The sequence below is a fragment of the Aquila chrysaetos genome, assembly GCF_900496995.4.
Source record: "Aquila chrysaetos chrysaetos chromosome W unlocalized genomic scaffold, bAquChr1.4 W_unloc_2, whole genome shotgun sequence".
Lineage (NCBI taxonomy): Eukaryota > Metazoa > Chordata > Aves > Accipitriformes > Accipitridae > Aquila > Aquila chrysaetos.
Genome location: NW_024470322.1, coordinates 1740531 through 1753876, shown reverse-complemented (window position 1 = coordinate 1753876; position 13346 = coordinate 1740531).

Below are 13346 nucleotides of genomic sequence, written 5' to 3'. Positions count from 1 at the left end.
CAGTTAATACTCCAACCTTTTTTTGGAAATAAAAGCGCTTTAGAGAATTTCAGATGCTCCTTTTTGCAGCCAAGCTCTTCAGCAAACAGTGATGCTATATCCCTGCAGGCAAAAAGCTGTGTGATTTTGTTTTCCCTGTGCAGATGTAAATCACTAAGCAGGACAACTTAAAACAGTGGGAGAATGGCTCAGGTTACCATAAGCCCGATGTACTCTCTTTTTTTCCACCTAGAAGTTTTGTCTCGTACAGTTTGAGGATTTCTTATGGTTATCCAAGATTTCTGGATATATGAAAACATCACCAGACCTGTTAGTTGCAACCATATCTGGAAACACTAGCCATATCCTCATCCTGCATACCAATCAACTGTGCAAGAAGGGCATGTGACTGTGCAGCACAGTCTTTTCTGGAAACAATGGACAGATGTATTAACAGAGCATGTGGATCAAACCCAAAGCATCCCCAGAAGAACTAATTTACTGAACACGTACAGGGAGCCTGTACAATGTATGAGGTAAATCTGTTATTTCCCAGAACTGCTGGAATATACACACACACACGCATATGTTTCTGTCTGCCAAACACCAGGCATGTTTTAGGGATAGTAGTTCTCACTCAGGAAAACATGATACCTAATACCATATTTAAAGTACAGCTGGTTGCTTCGGATCCTGAATTGGGTTTAGGCAAAAGCATGACATCATAATTACAAAATAGTGTTATATCAGTGTATTGGGTCTGGCTGAGATGGAGTTAATACTCCCCATAGCAGCCCTCATAGCGCTGTGCTCTGCATCAGTAGCTAGAAAGGTGTTGATAACACACCAGTGTTTTGGCTACTGCTGAGCAGTGCTGGCACAGCATCAAGGCTGTCTCCCCAACATTTTTGCCCCCCCTCAACAGCAGGCTGGGGCAGGGCAAGATCTTGGGAGGGGACATAGCCAGGACAGCTGACCTAAACTAACCAAACAGATATTCCATACCATATGACATCAGCTCAGATATAAAAGCTAAGTAAAGGGAGACGGAAGGGGGAGGCATTTTTGTCTTCCGGAGCAACCACCACGCATACTGAAGCCCTGCTTCCTGGGAAGTGGCTAGACATCGCCTGCTGATGGGAAGTAGAGAAAAACATCATTTGTTTTCCTTTTCTTTCACGCACGCGACCTTTGCTTTCACTTTATTAAACTGTCCTTATCTTGACCCACGAGCCTTTTGTTATATTTTCTCCCCCCTGTCCAGCTGAGAAGGGGGAGTGATAGAGCGGCTTTGGTGGGCACCTGGCATCCAGCCAGGGTCAACCCACGACAATCAGGTAAGGTCCCTTGGCACTTTTTATTTCAGGATTAATTCCTGTTGCTTTTAGCTTTACCAAAATGTTACTGTTTGGGTTGAAATTTTCTAAGCTGTGGGATCAGAGAAAGCCTGATAGCAATGTCCTTCAGGATTCAGGAAGGGGCAAATAGCTCCCTCAACTTTTCACACCCTCCAAAGCAACAGTTACAGTTCTTTATCCTCAGTTTGTGATCTGATCTGCACAAATGTCTTTTATCTGTATTTTTGCTATTTCTGAATCATATAGTATTTTTTTAATTTATTCATTATATGACAAATGAATAATCTTGTTTGACTTCATCCAGGTGCATGCAGTTGAAAGACATTGTGATGTGGCTCTGAAAAATAAAAGGGTACTTTCTTGATGATCAAAAACCCAGTACTGAACAGGGCTTCCTCTCTGTTGCCTGTCTGCAGCCTGAAAATTAGTTTGAAACTGAATCAGTTGGAAAATGGTATTGTCCCCAGACAAATTATGGGATAGCATGGAAGGACTCATAGAGATTTAAATACCATGTTCCCAAATTCCAGTAGGGTTTAGCACTATAATAATTTACCAAGGACTTGATCCTACTAGCAGACTAATGTACCTGCCTAAAATACTGTGTATATCTTTTAAAAAAACCAACAAAGCACAGTAGTACACATTCACTAATTGACAAAAGTTACTTTAGACAAAATAGTGTTGCTACACTGTTTAGGCTAGTACAGGTGTATTACTATAGCAAGACAGGCAAACAAAACCATTTCCTTCCTCCCATATTAATAAAAACCCCCATATATTGTGTAAAAGGTCTTACATATTACTGTAAAGCCAAGAAATATTTCAGTCTAAATAAAGACATAATATTTTAACAAGGTAGAAGGAAATCAAAACCATAATATTAATTGAATTTAACATTAACTTATTTTTGTGAAAAAGATTCTGTACAGCGATTTATTTATAATGTGCAGTGCTTGAAATTCAGAATAGGAGTGAAAATACAATATTTCAGTATGGTTCTGACCTCAGGAAGAGTAAGAAGCAACTGTTTCATACTCAGAAAGGATAACTTGCCTCTCTGCAGGAAATCCATTGGAACTACTGTTTTAAACACACAAGATCCAGCTAACCAACTGCTCATGGGGAGGAAGTGGTTCTAAGTTCATATAGGCTCTGTGAAACAGGTGTGGCAACAACAATTTACTGCTTATTAGTGGACTAGTGTCAGGTAATAGCTCTCTGTTGGGTTTATGTGGCAAGGTTTTGGTAGCAGGGGCTGCAGGGGTGTCCTCTGTAAGAAGAGACCAGGGGCTGCCCCCATGTCAGACAGAGCCAGTTCCAGCCAGCTCCATAACAGACCCTCTGTTGACCAAAGCTGAGCCAATCATCAGTGACATTGGTAGTGCCTCTGTGAAAACATATTTAAGAAAGGGTAAAACACTGCACAGCAGTTGTGAGAGAAGAGTGAGAAAAAAAAGTGTGAGAAACAACCCTGCAACCACCAAGGTCAGTGAAGAAGGAGGGGGAGGAAGCATTCCAGGTGCTGGAGCAGAGATTCCCCTGCAGCCCATGGAGAGGACCACGGTGAAGCAGGTTGTTCCCCTGCAGCCTGTGGAGAGAACCACAGTGGAGCAGATATCCACACTGCAGCCCATGGAGGACCCCATGCCACAGCTGCTAGATATGCCCTGAAGGAAGCTGCAGCCTGTGGAGAGGAGCCCACGCAGGAGCAGGTTTTCTGGCAGGAACTGTGGCTCCGGGGGAACCCACGCTGGAGCAGGGAAAAAATGTCCGGTGAAAGTAGTGGCAGAGATGAGCTGTTATGAACTGACTGCAACCCTCCATTCCCACCCCCCCTGCACTGCTCTGCAGTGGTGGAGGTAGAGGAGTTGGGAATGGAGAAGTTAAATTGAGCCTGGGAAGAAGCGGGGAAGGGTGGGGGGAAGGTGTTTTTTAGCTTTGTCTTTGTTTCTCACCATCCTACTCTATTTTTAATTGGCAATAAATGAAAATATTTTTCCCCAAGTCAAGTCTCTTTTGCCCGTGATAGTAATTGGTGAGTGATCTCCCTGTCCTTATCTCAACCCACAAGCTTTTCCATTTTATTTTCTCCCCTTGTCTTGCTGAGGAGGGAGAGTGAGAGAGTGACTGGGTGGGGGTCTGGCAACCAGCCAAGGTCAAACCACCACAAGCTCTACAGGTATTGTCATTCAGAATAAAACCATTTGCTGGAAAAAACAGTGATATGATGCTACTCAAAACTTAAAAGCAGTAATATAGCTTTTTACTTCACTGTACAGTTTATATCATAAAGATTGCTTGCAGAATATATGTTTCCATTCTATTAGAGGCTGTACTTGAATGTTTTATTTGACTTCAGTTTTATGTTTACTTAACAGTGCATAAATGAACCTGATTACAAACAAAATACAAGCCTCTCAAATTTCTTCAGTATTTTTTTTCTCTACTTCTTAAATTGTATTTAATATACTTTCTTTCTGTTTTCTGGAAGCAAGCATACTTTAATCAGTTCTTTCCTCAAAGAAAATATTTTCACTTAAGGCTTGCACAAAGCGCAAGGCTTCTAATTCCTGAGAAACATTAGTTTTCCAAGTCAGCTTCAAAAGACTGAAAAAATGACCATGTCCTTCAAAAGCATCGCTTTAAAACTAAAATATAAACTTATTAAATAAGATGTTGTTGCAAATATTTTGATAAAGAAATTAAAATTTGATTATATAAAAGAGTTTGGTTTGATTAAGAAGTAGAAAATTGTGAAGCATAGGTGTGGGAGTGTTAAGTTTGAAATGCAGTCATAGGAACTTAGGAACTTTAGAAAATGTACTACGTGTAACCATAAGGATTCAAGTATTGTCTAAAATCAGTTAACCACAGAAACTTTGACAAAGATTTGTTGTGTTTTGTTTTAAGAAACTAAGGAAACTGTTATGGACACCAGTTTGCTGCTTGGAAACCCCTTACCCTTCCCACCTCGATCTAATTATCGAGGATTCCAATCAGTAGAGTTAAGTGAGATTAACCAATGATTGTTTTAACATAAGAATATTAATAAGATGGTGTGTCTGAAGGACCAATTATTAGAAAGGTTAAATTTAAGAATAGACATAGTATGCATTTTTATGTAAACTAATATAGATGATGGTGAGAATCGTACTGCGCAGAATCACCTAAGAGAGGTCAAGAAGCGGACAAGTGAGGAAGACTATGGAAGACCACCAGAGGGCTTCACTGCGCCTGCGTGAAGAGACATTTACATATGTTAATGATTTATCGGAAAGTTAATGATTATGTATAACATTTTCCAGAAATTTAGTGAATATGTATAACAGGTGTGTATTTAACCTGCACAGTTAGACTAGACAGGTGCACACGATAGGTGGAGCGATCCCCCGTGTGCCCAGCGCTGCAATAAAGGAGTGCCTGCTTCTTAACTTCTCATTGCTGTTAAGGAGTTTTGTTCCAGATTTCGGTAACAATGTGGAAGACAAATATAACTGTAGGATTAAACAGAAATTGTGCTGAGTTGACTCCAGCCATAACCTAGCACCCACACAACTGCTCGCTCACTACTCTCTCCCCCAAGACGGGGAAAACAGAAGGAAGGTGAGAAGACTCCCAGGTTGAAATAAAGACAGTTTAATAGGTGAAACAAAAGCTGCACACGCAAGCAAGGCAAAAAGAGGAATTAATTCACTACTTCCCATCAGCAGGCAGATGTCCAGCCACTTCCTGGAAGGCAGGGCCTCAGCACATGTAATGGTTACTTGGGAAGACAAACACCATAACCATGAATGTCTCCCCTTCCTCCTTCTTTCCCCGAGCTTTTATTGCTGAGCATGACATCATAGGGTATGGAATATCCCTTTGGTAAATTTGGGTCAGCTGTCCCAGCTGTGTCCCCTCCCAACTTCTTGTGCATCTCCAGCCTATTCGCTGGGGAGGGCAGAGTGAGATACATAGAAGGCCTTGACACTGTGCAAGCACTGTTCAGCAACAGCCAAAACACTGGTGTGTTATCAACACTGTTTTGATTGCAAATCCAAAACACAGCACCATAGGGTCCCCAATGGTCAGGCATTTGTGTGTAGGAGGTGAGGAAAATACAGGGTTTTTTTTGTCCCTGTCAAATATGTTACCGATGTTTCATTTTTTGATAAGCTCTTGTGCTTCCTTTAGGAACTTGGTATTTGTGCTAGGGATAGGAGGTTTTTTCTGCCTCTACAAAAATAAGCCTAAACTTGACCATGCCATTAGTTTTAGCTAAATATCATTATGAGAACATCACAGGAGCTAAGCACCAACAAGATTTGAGAAATTCCAGAGTCAGGATTGAATATCACATCTCAAGTCTATCTCCACATATTTAAAGTACACATATTTCAGTTTTCTCTCTCACCGATTATAAAGAACAGTATTTCAGATGATCTGTAACAATGTCATGATCTGTGGTTCCTGAGCAAGTACATCTTACTTTTGAGAGATTGACGTGCAGAAAACAGACTCCACAATCAGTGAGATTGTAAAGTAGGTATGTTCATTCAGCGCTGGGCAGCACGGGGGTTAGTCCCACCAAAGTCGTGCGCGCCTGACTCGGCAGTTCGCTTCAAATTTATACAGTCAAGTGTTACATATACATAGAGTTTTGCAATATGCCTATACATAGGCATGATCTATCCCGGCTTCATATTAAAATTAGTTCCAAGAAGTCACAAGGCCGGTCTTGGCTGGTTCTTGGGGTCGACTGCTGCTTCTTATCAGGGACTATCTCCTGCCCCAGCCAGCCTCAACAATGCAAACGTTAAGCATCACTTCTCATCCCCTTGGGCCATGTCTACCTCTATAGAAATTTCTTTAACTTCACTATAAGCTAGATAATTATTAAACAGTTCCTATCTACATCCATATATCTACTATATCTACTAAGGTTCCTTTGGCTCCCCGTTTCAGTCCCCCCTTTTCTAGAAAATAGTAAATTCTTTTACTATATCCAACTCTAGTACGTCTAATGCATTGTTTCCCTATCTAGCGTTCTCTCAAAATATTTGTTGGACTCGAGTTTTTGTTGTAACTGATTCTTTTTCCATTCGCTGTAGGAATCCCCTGTGCTTTGGAAACACCATAAGCCGCATCAAATTGTTGTACAAAGGATTATGAGCAGAAAAATGATTATTATTGCTGTCACAGTTGTTTTAGCCATGTTAAATTTGGCAACCAGGAAGATAGTTTTTCGCATATCTCAGAAAATCCCCATGATGTGTCATCCATAGTGATAAGATGTAACTCCTTAGAAATTTCCCAAATCTTTTCAATATCTGTCTCTATTTGCTGTCTTTCATTTAAATAAGCACAACAGCTTTGATTTATAAGTACGCACACACCCCCTTCCTTTGCGGTTAACATATCTAATGCAAGGCGATTTTGTATCGTTATCTTTGCCAAGGAATCAATTTCGGCTTGTAATTTTCCTAGAGCGTCAGCAGTAGTATTGGCTAAAATCTCGACCACCGCTGATACATTGACTATTGCTTTTTCCAATTCAGATACTCCAAGCATTGGGAAAAGCCATCGTACCACACTGTGGAATGTGGTGCCTCGTTCTATAAGAGGGTTAGAGGTTCTTTTAGTCCTCGTGTGGTGCCATGGGGATCGGAATATTCCCTGTAATTTTCCTAAGACAGGGAGTGTTTGTGGGATTATTATTCCCTCTGTGCATTCTCCCCACCAATCGATAGGTAAACTCTTATGTGCCTCCCCATTTGCACAAAGGTACCAACGTCCGTCAGGGAGATTACAATTGGACGGCTCCCGAGGAGGAGGAAGATAACAACTCCCTGTTAGATTTTCCCATCCTGTATTAGCTATCCCTGTAGAGTGTGATTCATTACATCGAAAGCAAGTTTCATTCAGTGTCCCAAGAAAACTAGAAGTGTTGGCATAATGGGGGCGCATCATTACAGGGTCTCCCCCTCTGCCTCTTTCCATGTCTTTTAATCTCCAAGACCAATTGTATCGATCATTATCATGTGGGTCTCTGCTATCCAGATCAAGTTTATACTTCACTATAGTTCTGGAACCATTTCCATATAAACAAGTATAGTTGGCAGTTCTATTCAATAGTGTTTTAGTGCTGTTTGTTCTGAGGGGGACACCAATAAATGGGAAGGTTTCTCCTTGTCTGGGTATTAAGGTACACATCCAACAGCTTGATACATTAATATCCTTTGCTAGCTCCTGGTTATATCTGACAAACAGGTTTTCATCCCACGCCTTATACAGAGTCCCCACAACTCCCCATATTACCGCGTAAAAACTAAATGTCCATTGGGTTTTGTGGTGACTTTCCATGGAGTTTTGGGTGTCTTTTTCACTCTGGTGTGATGAATCCAAGCGTCCTGTTCCTTGATTCTGATTGCAGTAAAGGAGGTGAGTAGTACTTGGAATGGTCCTTCCCACTGTGGCTCCAGGGTTTTTTCTGTAAAAGACTTTACATATACATAATCCCCAGGTTGTATATTATGTACAGGTCCATCCAAACCTCTCCCTCGAGTCCCAGCCACATGCTTCCTGATTTTATTGAGCTGCTTACTCAATGCTATCATGTAAGAGGTCACAATTTCGCCCCCAGCTTGCACAGACACCCCTTTCTGTATTTCATAGGGTCGTCCATACAAAATTTCAAAGGGGCTCAGTCCTTCCCTCGCCCTTGGTCTTGTTCGTATACGCAGAAGGGCTAAAGGGAGAGACTGAGGCCATGTCAAATTTGCTTCTTGTCCTAATTTCACAATTTGCTGTTTGATTAAGTGGTTCATTTTTTCCACTTGACCACTCGACTGGGGGTGATATGGAGTATGAAGTTGCCAATCTATACCCAAATGGTGGCTAATTTGTTGTACTATTTTTGAGACAAAATGTGGTCCTCTGTCAGAGGACATGGTAGCTGGAACCCCAAAACGTGGTATTATCTCTTGTACTAGTATTTTAGTTACCTCCCGAGCTTTAGCCGTTCTTGTTGGGAATGCTTCTGGCCAACCTGAAAAGGTATCAGTTAATACCAATAAATATCGATACCCCCCTTTTCTTGGAAGTTCTGTAAAATCAATTTGCCATTGTTGTCCAGGCCCATTGCCTTTTCCAATCTGGCCCATTTCCGGCTTGGGGGTATTCTTAGGATTAGTCTGGAGGCAAAGATCGCATTGTTGAGTCACCTGTCTCACCGTGGTATATAAATTTCTAGCCACAATTTCTCTTATCAAATGATTATACAGAGCCTCTGTCCCCCAATGTCTTTTCCTATGCTCCTCTCGTATCAAATGCCACAGTAAGCAAGAGGGAACGATTAGTTTTCCCTGTGGGGTATGAGCCCACCCCTCTTCATTGTATGACCCTTCTAAATCTGTAATGAGCTTCTGATCTTCCCTGGTATATTCTGGCTTACCTTTTAGGGAGATTTGTCTATCAGGAATTAAGGCCCCTTCTATTTTTACCTTTGTTCTGGCCACTTGTTTTGCCTCTCTGTCCACCAGTTCATTCCCTTTTTCCAAATCTGAGCTCACTTTCTGGTGTGCCTTAATATGCATAAGTGCCACTTTCTTAGGGAGCTGGACAGCTTCCAGTAACTTCAGAATTTCTTCTGCGTGTTTGATATTTTTCCCCTGGGAATTCAATAGTCCTCTCTCCTTCCAAATTGCTCCATGTACATGTACAACTCCAAAGGCATATTTTGAGTCTGTATAAATGTTCACAACTTTGCCCTGGGCCAACTCCAGGGCGCGGGTTAGAGCAATTATTTCTGCCTTCTGTGCGGAGGTGTTCATGGGCAAAGCCCCTGATTCTATTACCTCTTGGCTGGTGGTGACGGCGTATCCCGCATGTCGATTACCATTTAGGACGTAACTGCTTCCGTCTGTGAACCAAGTTTCCCTGTTTTCCATGGGGCTGTCTTTCAGGTCTGGGCGGCTGGCGTAGGTTGCTTCGGTGGTTTCCAAACAGTCATGATGTACTGGTTCTCCTGTGTTCCTGCTGAGAAAAGAAGCTGGGTTGACAATGTTAGTGACTACAATCTTCACATCATGCTGCTCTACCAATATAGCTTGATATCTCAGGAATCTTTGTGGAGAGAGCCAATGTCCACCCTTTGCTTCCAGTACTGCTACTACTGTATGAGACACCAAAACAGTCATTTTCTGGCCCAGAGTAAACTTTCGGGCTTCCTGTATGTTCAGTCATCCGCCCGCAGGCATCCAGGCCAATCTTTTGCAGTTGTGTCTAACTGCTTAGAGAGGTAGGCAACTGCCCGTTGATATGGACCCAGGTTTTGTGCTAATATTCCCAGGGCAATGCCCTGCTTCTCGTGGGAGTAAAGAAGAAACGGCTTACTCACATCTGGGAGTCCTAAGGCCGGGGCTGACATCAAAGCCATTTTCAGTAGCTCAAAGGCTTGTTCGGTCTCCTTGTTCCACTCAAGGTGTTTCTGCTCAGTGGCTGTCAGCGCATACAGTGGTTTAACAAGCAATCCATAATTATAGATCCACAATCGGCACCACCCCATCATTCCCAGAAAAGTCCGTAACTCTTTCACTGTCTGAGGTCTCTGAGTTTGACATATTGCCTCTTTACGGGCCTGTCCCAAAGTTCTTTGTCCCGCACTAATTTCATAGCCCAAATAATTCACTTTGCGTTGCATTACCTGTGCCGCCTTCTTGGATACCCGGTACCCTTGAAGTCCCAGGAAATTCAACAGACTCACCGTCCATATTATACAATCTTTCTCTGTCTTGGTGGCGATCAGGATATCATCCACGTACTGCAATAGCTTCCCCTCCTCAGACGGGGTTTCCCAGGATTCTAAGTCTTTCGCAAGCTGATTGCCGAAAATGGTAGGACTATTCTTGAATCCTTGTGGCAACACCGTCCAAGTGAGCTGGGTCTTTTGACCACTCTTGGGGTTTTCCCATTCAAATGCAAATAATTTTTGGCTGGTCTCATGGAGAGGGAGGCAAAAGAAAGCATCCTTCAAATCTAAAACAGTAAACCAAGTCAATTCAGGTGTTAATACGGACAACAGGGTATATGGGTTCTCCACTACTGGGTAAAGATCTTCAGTTATCTTATTCACCGCCCATAAGTCTTGGACCACCCGATATGACCCATCGGGCTTCCGAACAGGTAATATAGGGGTATTGAATTCAGACTCACATTCTTTTAATAATCCCAATTGCAAAAAATTTTTCTATCACTGGCCGGATTCCTTCTCTGTCTTCCTTCTTTAGGGGATATTGTTTAATTCTTACTGGCTTTTGGCCTTCCTTGATCCTGACTTCAACAGGTGGAGCACTTTTCGCTCTTCCAGGTCCATTAGTAGCCCATACCCCTGGGTACACTTGGTTTAAGATGTCCTCGTTAATGCTTCCTTCTAGGGGGAGACTGGTTAAGGTTAGGCTCAATATTTGAATATATTGCTGATCTTTTACCTCCAGACTAATTTCTCCCTTTTTGAATACAATTTTTGCTCCCAATTGTTCCAACAAGTCCCTTCCCAAAAGTGCCTTTGGGGAGTTGGGCATATATAAAAATTTATGAATGCCCCACTGTTTTCCTAATTTATATTCTAAAGGTTTACAAAAATATGCCTTTTCACTTTGGCCAGTCGCTCCTTTCACCATGCCATAATCATCTCCCAGGGGCATCAAAGCTTGGTTCAGAACCGAGTATGTTGCCCTCGTATCTACCAAAAATTCTGCCTCTTGTTGTGTTTTCCCTAGCTTAATTATAACCAGTGGATCCGCTAGGGTAGATTCCCCAGGTTCCCGTCAATCTCCCTTCACATGGGCTACCGTTCTTCCTGGTTTAGCCCTCTGATCCTCCTTCTTGTTCTTTGGGCATTCCTTTTTCCAATGACCAAATTTCTTACACAAAGCACATTAATCCTTGCCCAGTCGGGGCAAGTCTCATCTAGGCCCCCTTCCTCTTTCTTCCTGGATAACAGCCATTAATTTCCTTTGCCCTTGTCTATATCCTTCTTCTCTGTTACTAAATACTCTCCATGCTTCATCCAACAATATTTCTAAATTCCTACCCTCTGTAGGGCATAATTTCTGAAGTTTGCGCCTTATATCCCCTGTAGATTGACCCAAAAACAGGGAGACCAATTGTTGTACTCTTACCTCTGACCCAGGATCCAGCGGTGTGCTGCGGCGCATTACATCCCTCAGTCGATCCAGGAATTCAGATGGAGACTCGGAAGGACTCTGTTTGACTGCATATAAAGCTGACCAATTTATAGTTTTGGGGATTGCCCTCTCCATTCCTTTTGTAATCCAATCCTGATACCCCTGCAATCTTTCCATATGTGCAGATCTATTAACATCCCACTTTGGGTCTTGGAGAGGGAAATATTCCTTAATGTCCCCTCCTGTGATCTTATAATAATCTTCAGCAAGGTTCCCTGCTGTTTTTAAAATCAGCTGTTTCTCTGTCTCAGTCATATATTCCAGTAATAGCTGTATATCCTTCCAATCAGGGTTATGCTGTTTTACAATAAATTGGAAATGCTTAGTTACACTTATCGGATCACTCCTATAATCTTTTGCAACCTTTTTCCATTCCCCTAGGTCAGCAATAGAAAAGGGTACTTTGATTAACATCGTCCCACCATCCGGCCTCACCGCCTCTCGGAGAGGTGCTTGTAAAGCTGTTGAGGTAGTTTTCTTCCTAGTACGGGAAGATACAGGGCTGTCCGGGGGGGTCGGAGTTCTATCCGAATCTGCATCCTGTTCCTGTGGTCGAGGGGGAGGCTTAAACAAATCAGTTAGATCTTGTTCTGGTGCCTGATGGATTTTATTTGTCTTTGTACATCTTTGTCCAATACTACATGCCGAACAGCACCGCCTCAGTTTACCTCTAAGCTCCTTGTTGTTTTCTCGCTCAACTGCGAGCACCATGGGGTCCTGTGGGGGTACCATTCCACAGTCCCTTTGCCACTCCGGATGGTTTCGGAGGGTGAAAAACATGTCTGCATACGAAACCTCATCCCATTTTCCTTCTCTCCTTAAAAACAGCATTAGTTGTAATAGAGTATTATAATCTATTGACCCATTAAGTGGCCACTTAGCATCACCTTCTAACTTATACAATGGCCACCATTGATTGCAATATTTAATAAGGTTCTTTTTACTTTCCGTACCTCCGGTCCCAACAATATCTTTCCAGTGGGCAATTACACAACCCAGAGGACTCTTCCTCAATACTCCTCCTAATGATTCTTAAGTTTGATTTTGGCTTCTCCTTTTAATAAGCTTCCATGCAAATTGTTTCTTACACTTCTTTATAGTCTTCCCCCAGTTTTCTTCCCACACATCCCAAATTTCTTGGAATTAAATTTTCCCTTCCACACCAATATTCTTGGAGAACTCTTTCCCAATCATAAAAGTGTGGAATTTGGGGAAAACACTCAAAGCAGTCTGGTTTCTGTCTGCTAGATGTACAGTACCACCTCCTCCCACAAGATTTACACTTCAACAAAACCCAAGTCGGATGCTAATTATTATATAGTCCAGTTGCAAGCCCACATACAAAGCAGGGAATCACCCCTATTAATACGTAAAGACATTCACATGTTAACAAACATACATACACCTATAAATTTCAACATATCATTTCCACACACCCACACAAAATGTTTAACATAAATTTCCAAAAATTCACATCATACAATCATCGCTCCAGTTGACAACCTTTCAGCAGCTGCAAAAATAAACCAAGCGCAATTGCGAGGGGGTCCGCTTACCCCATAAACCAAGTGCAATTGCGAGGGGGTGCGCTTACCCTTCTCCTGCCTCTTATATACCAGTCATCGACAGGTCCGTCCTGGCTCCCGATACTGGGATGCAGCGGTCACCCCGGATTTGCTCAATCTACCCCCAAGATCACTAGCAGCCGCTCTATTGGTCAGCAAATCCCCCCTTGTTACCGTATAGGGTACCCTCCTCCCATACGGGGACTACGCTG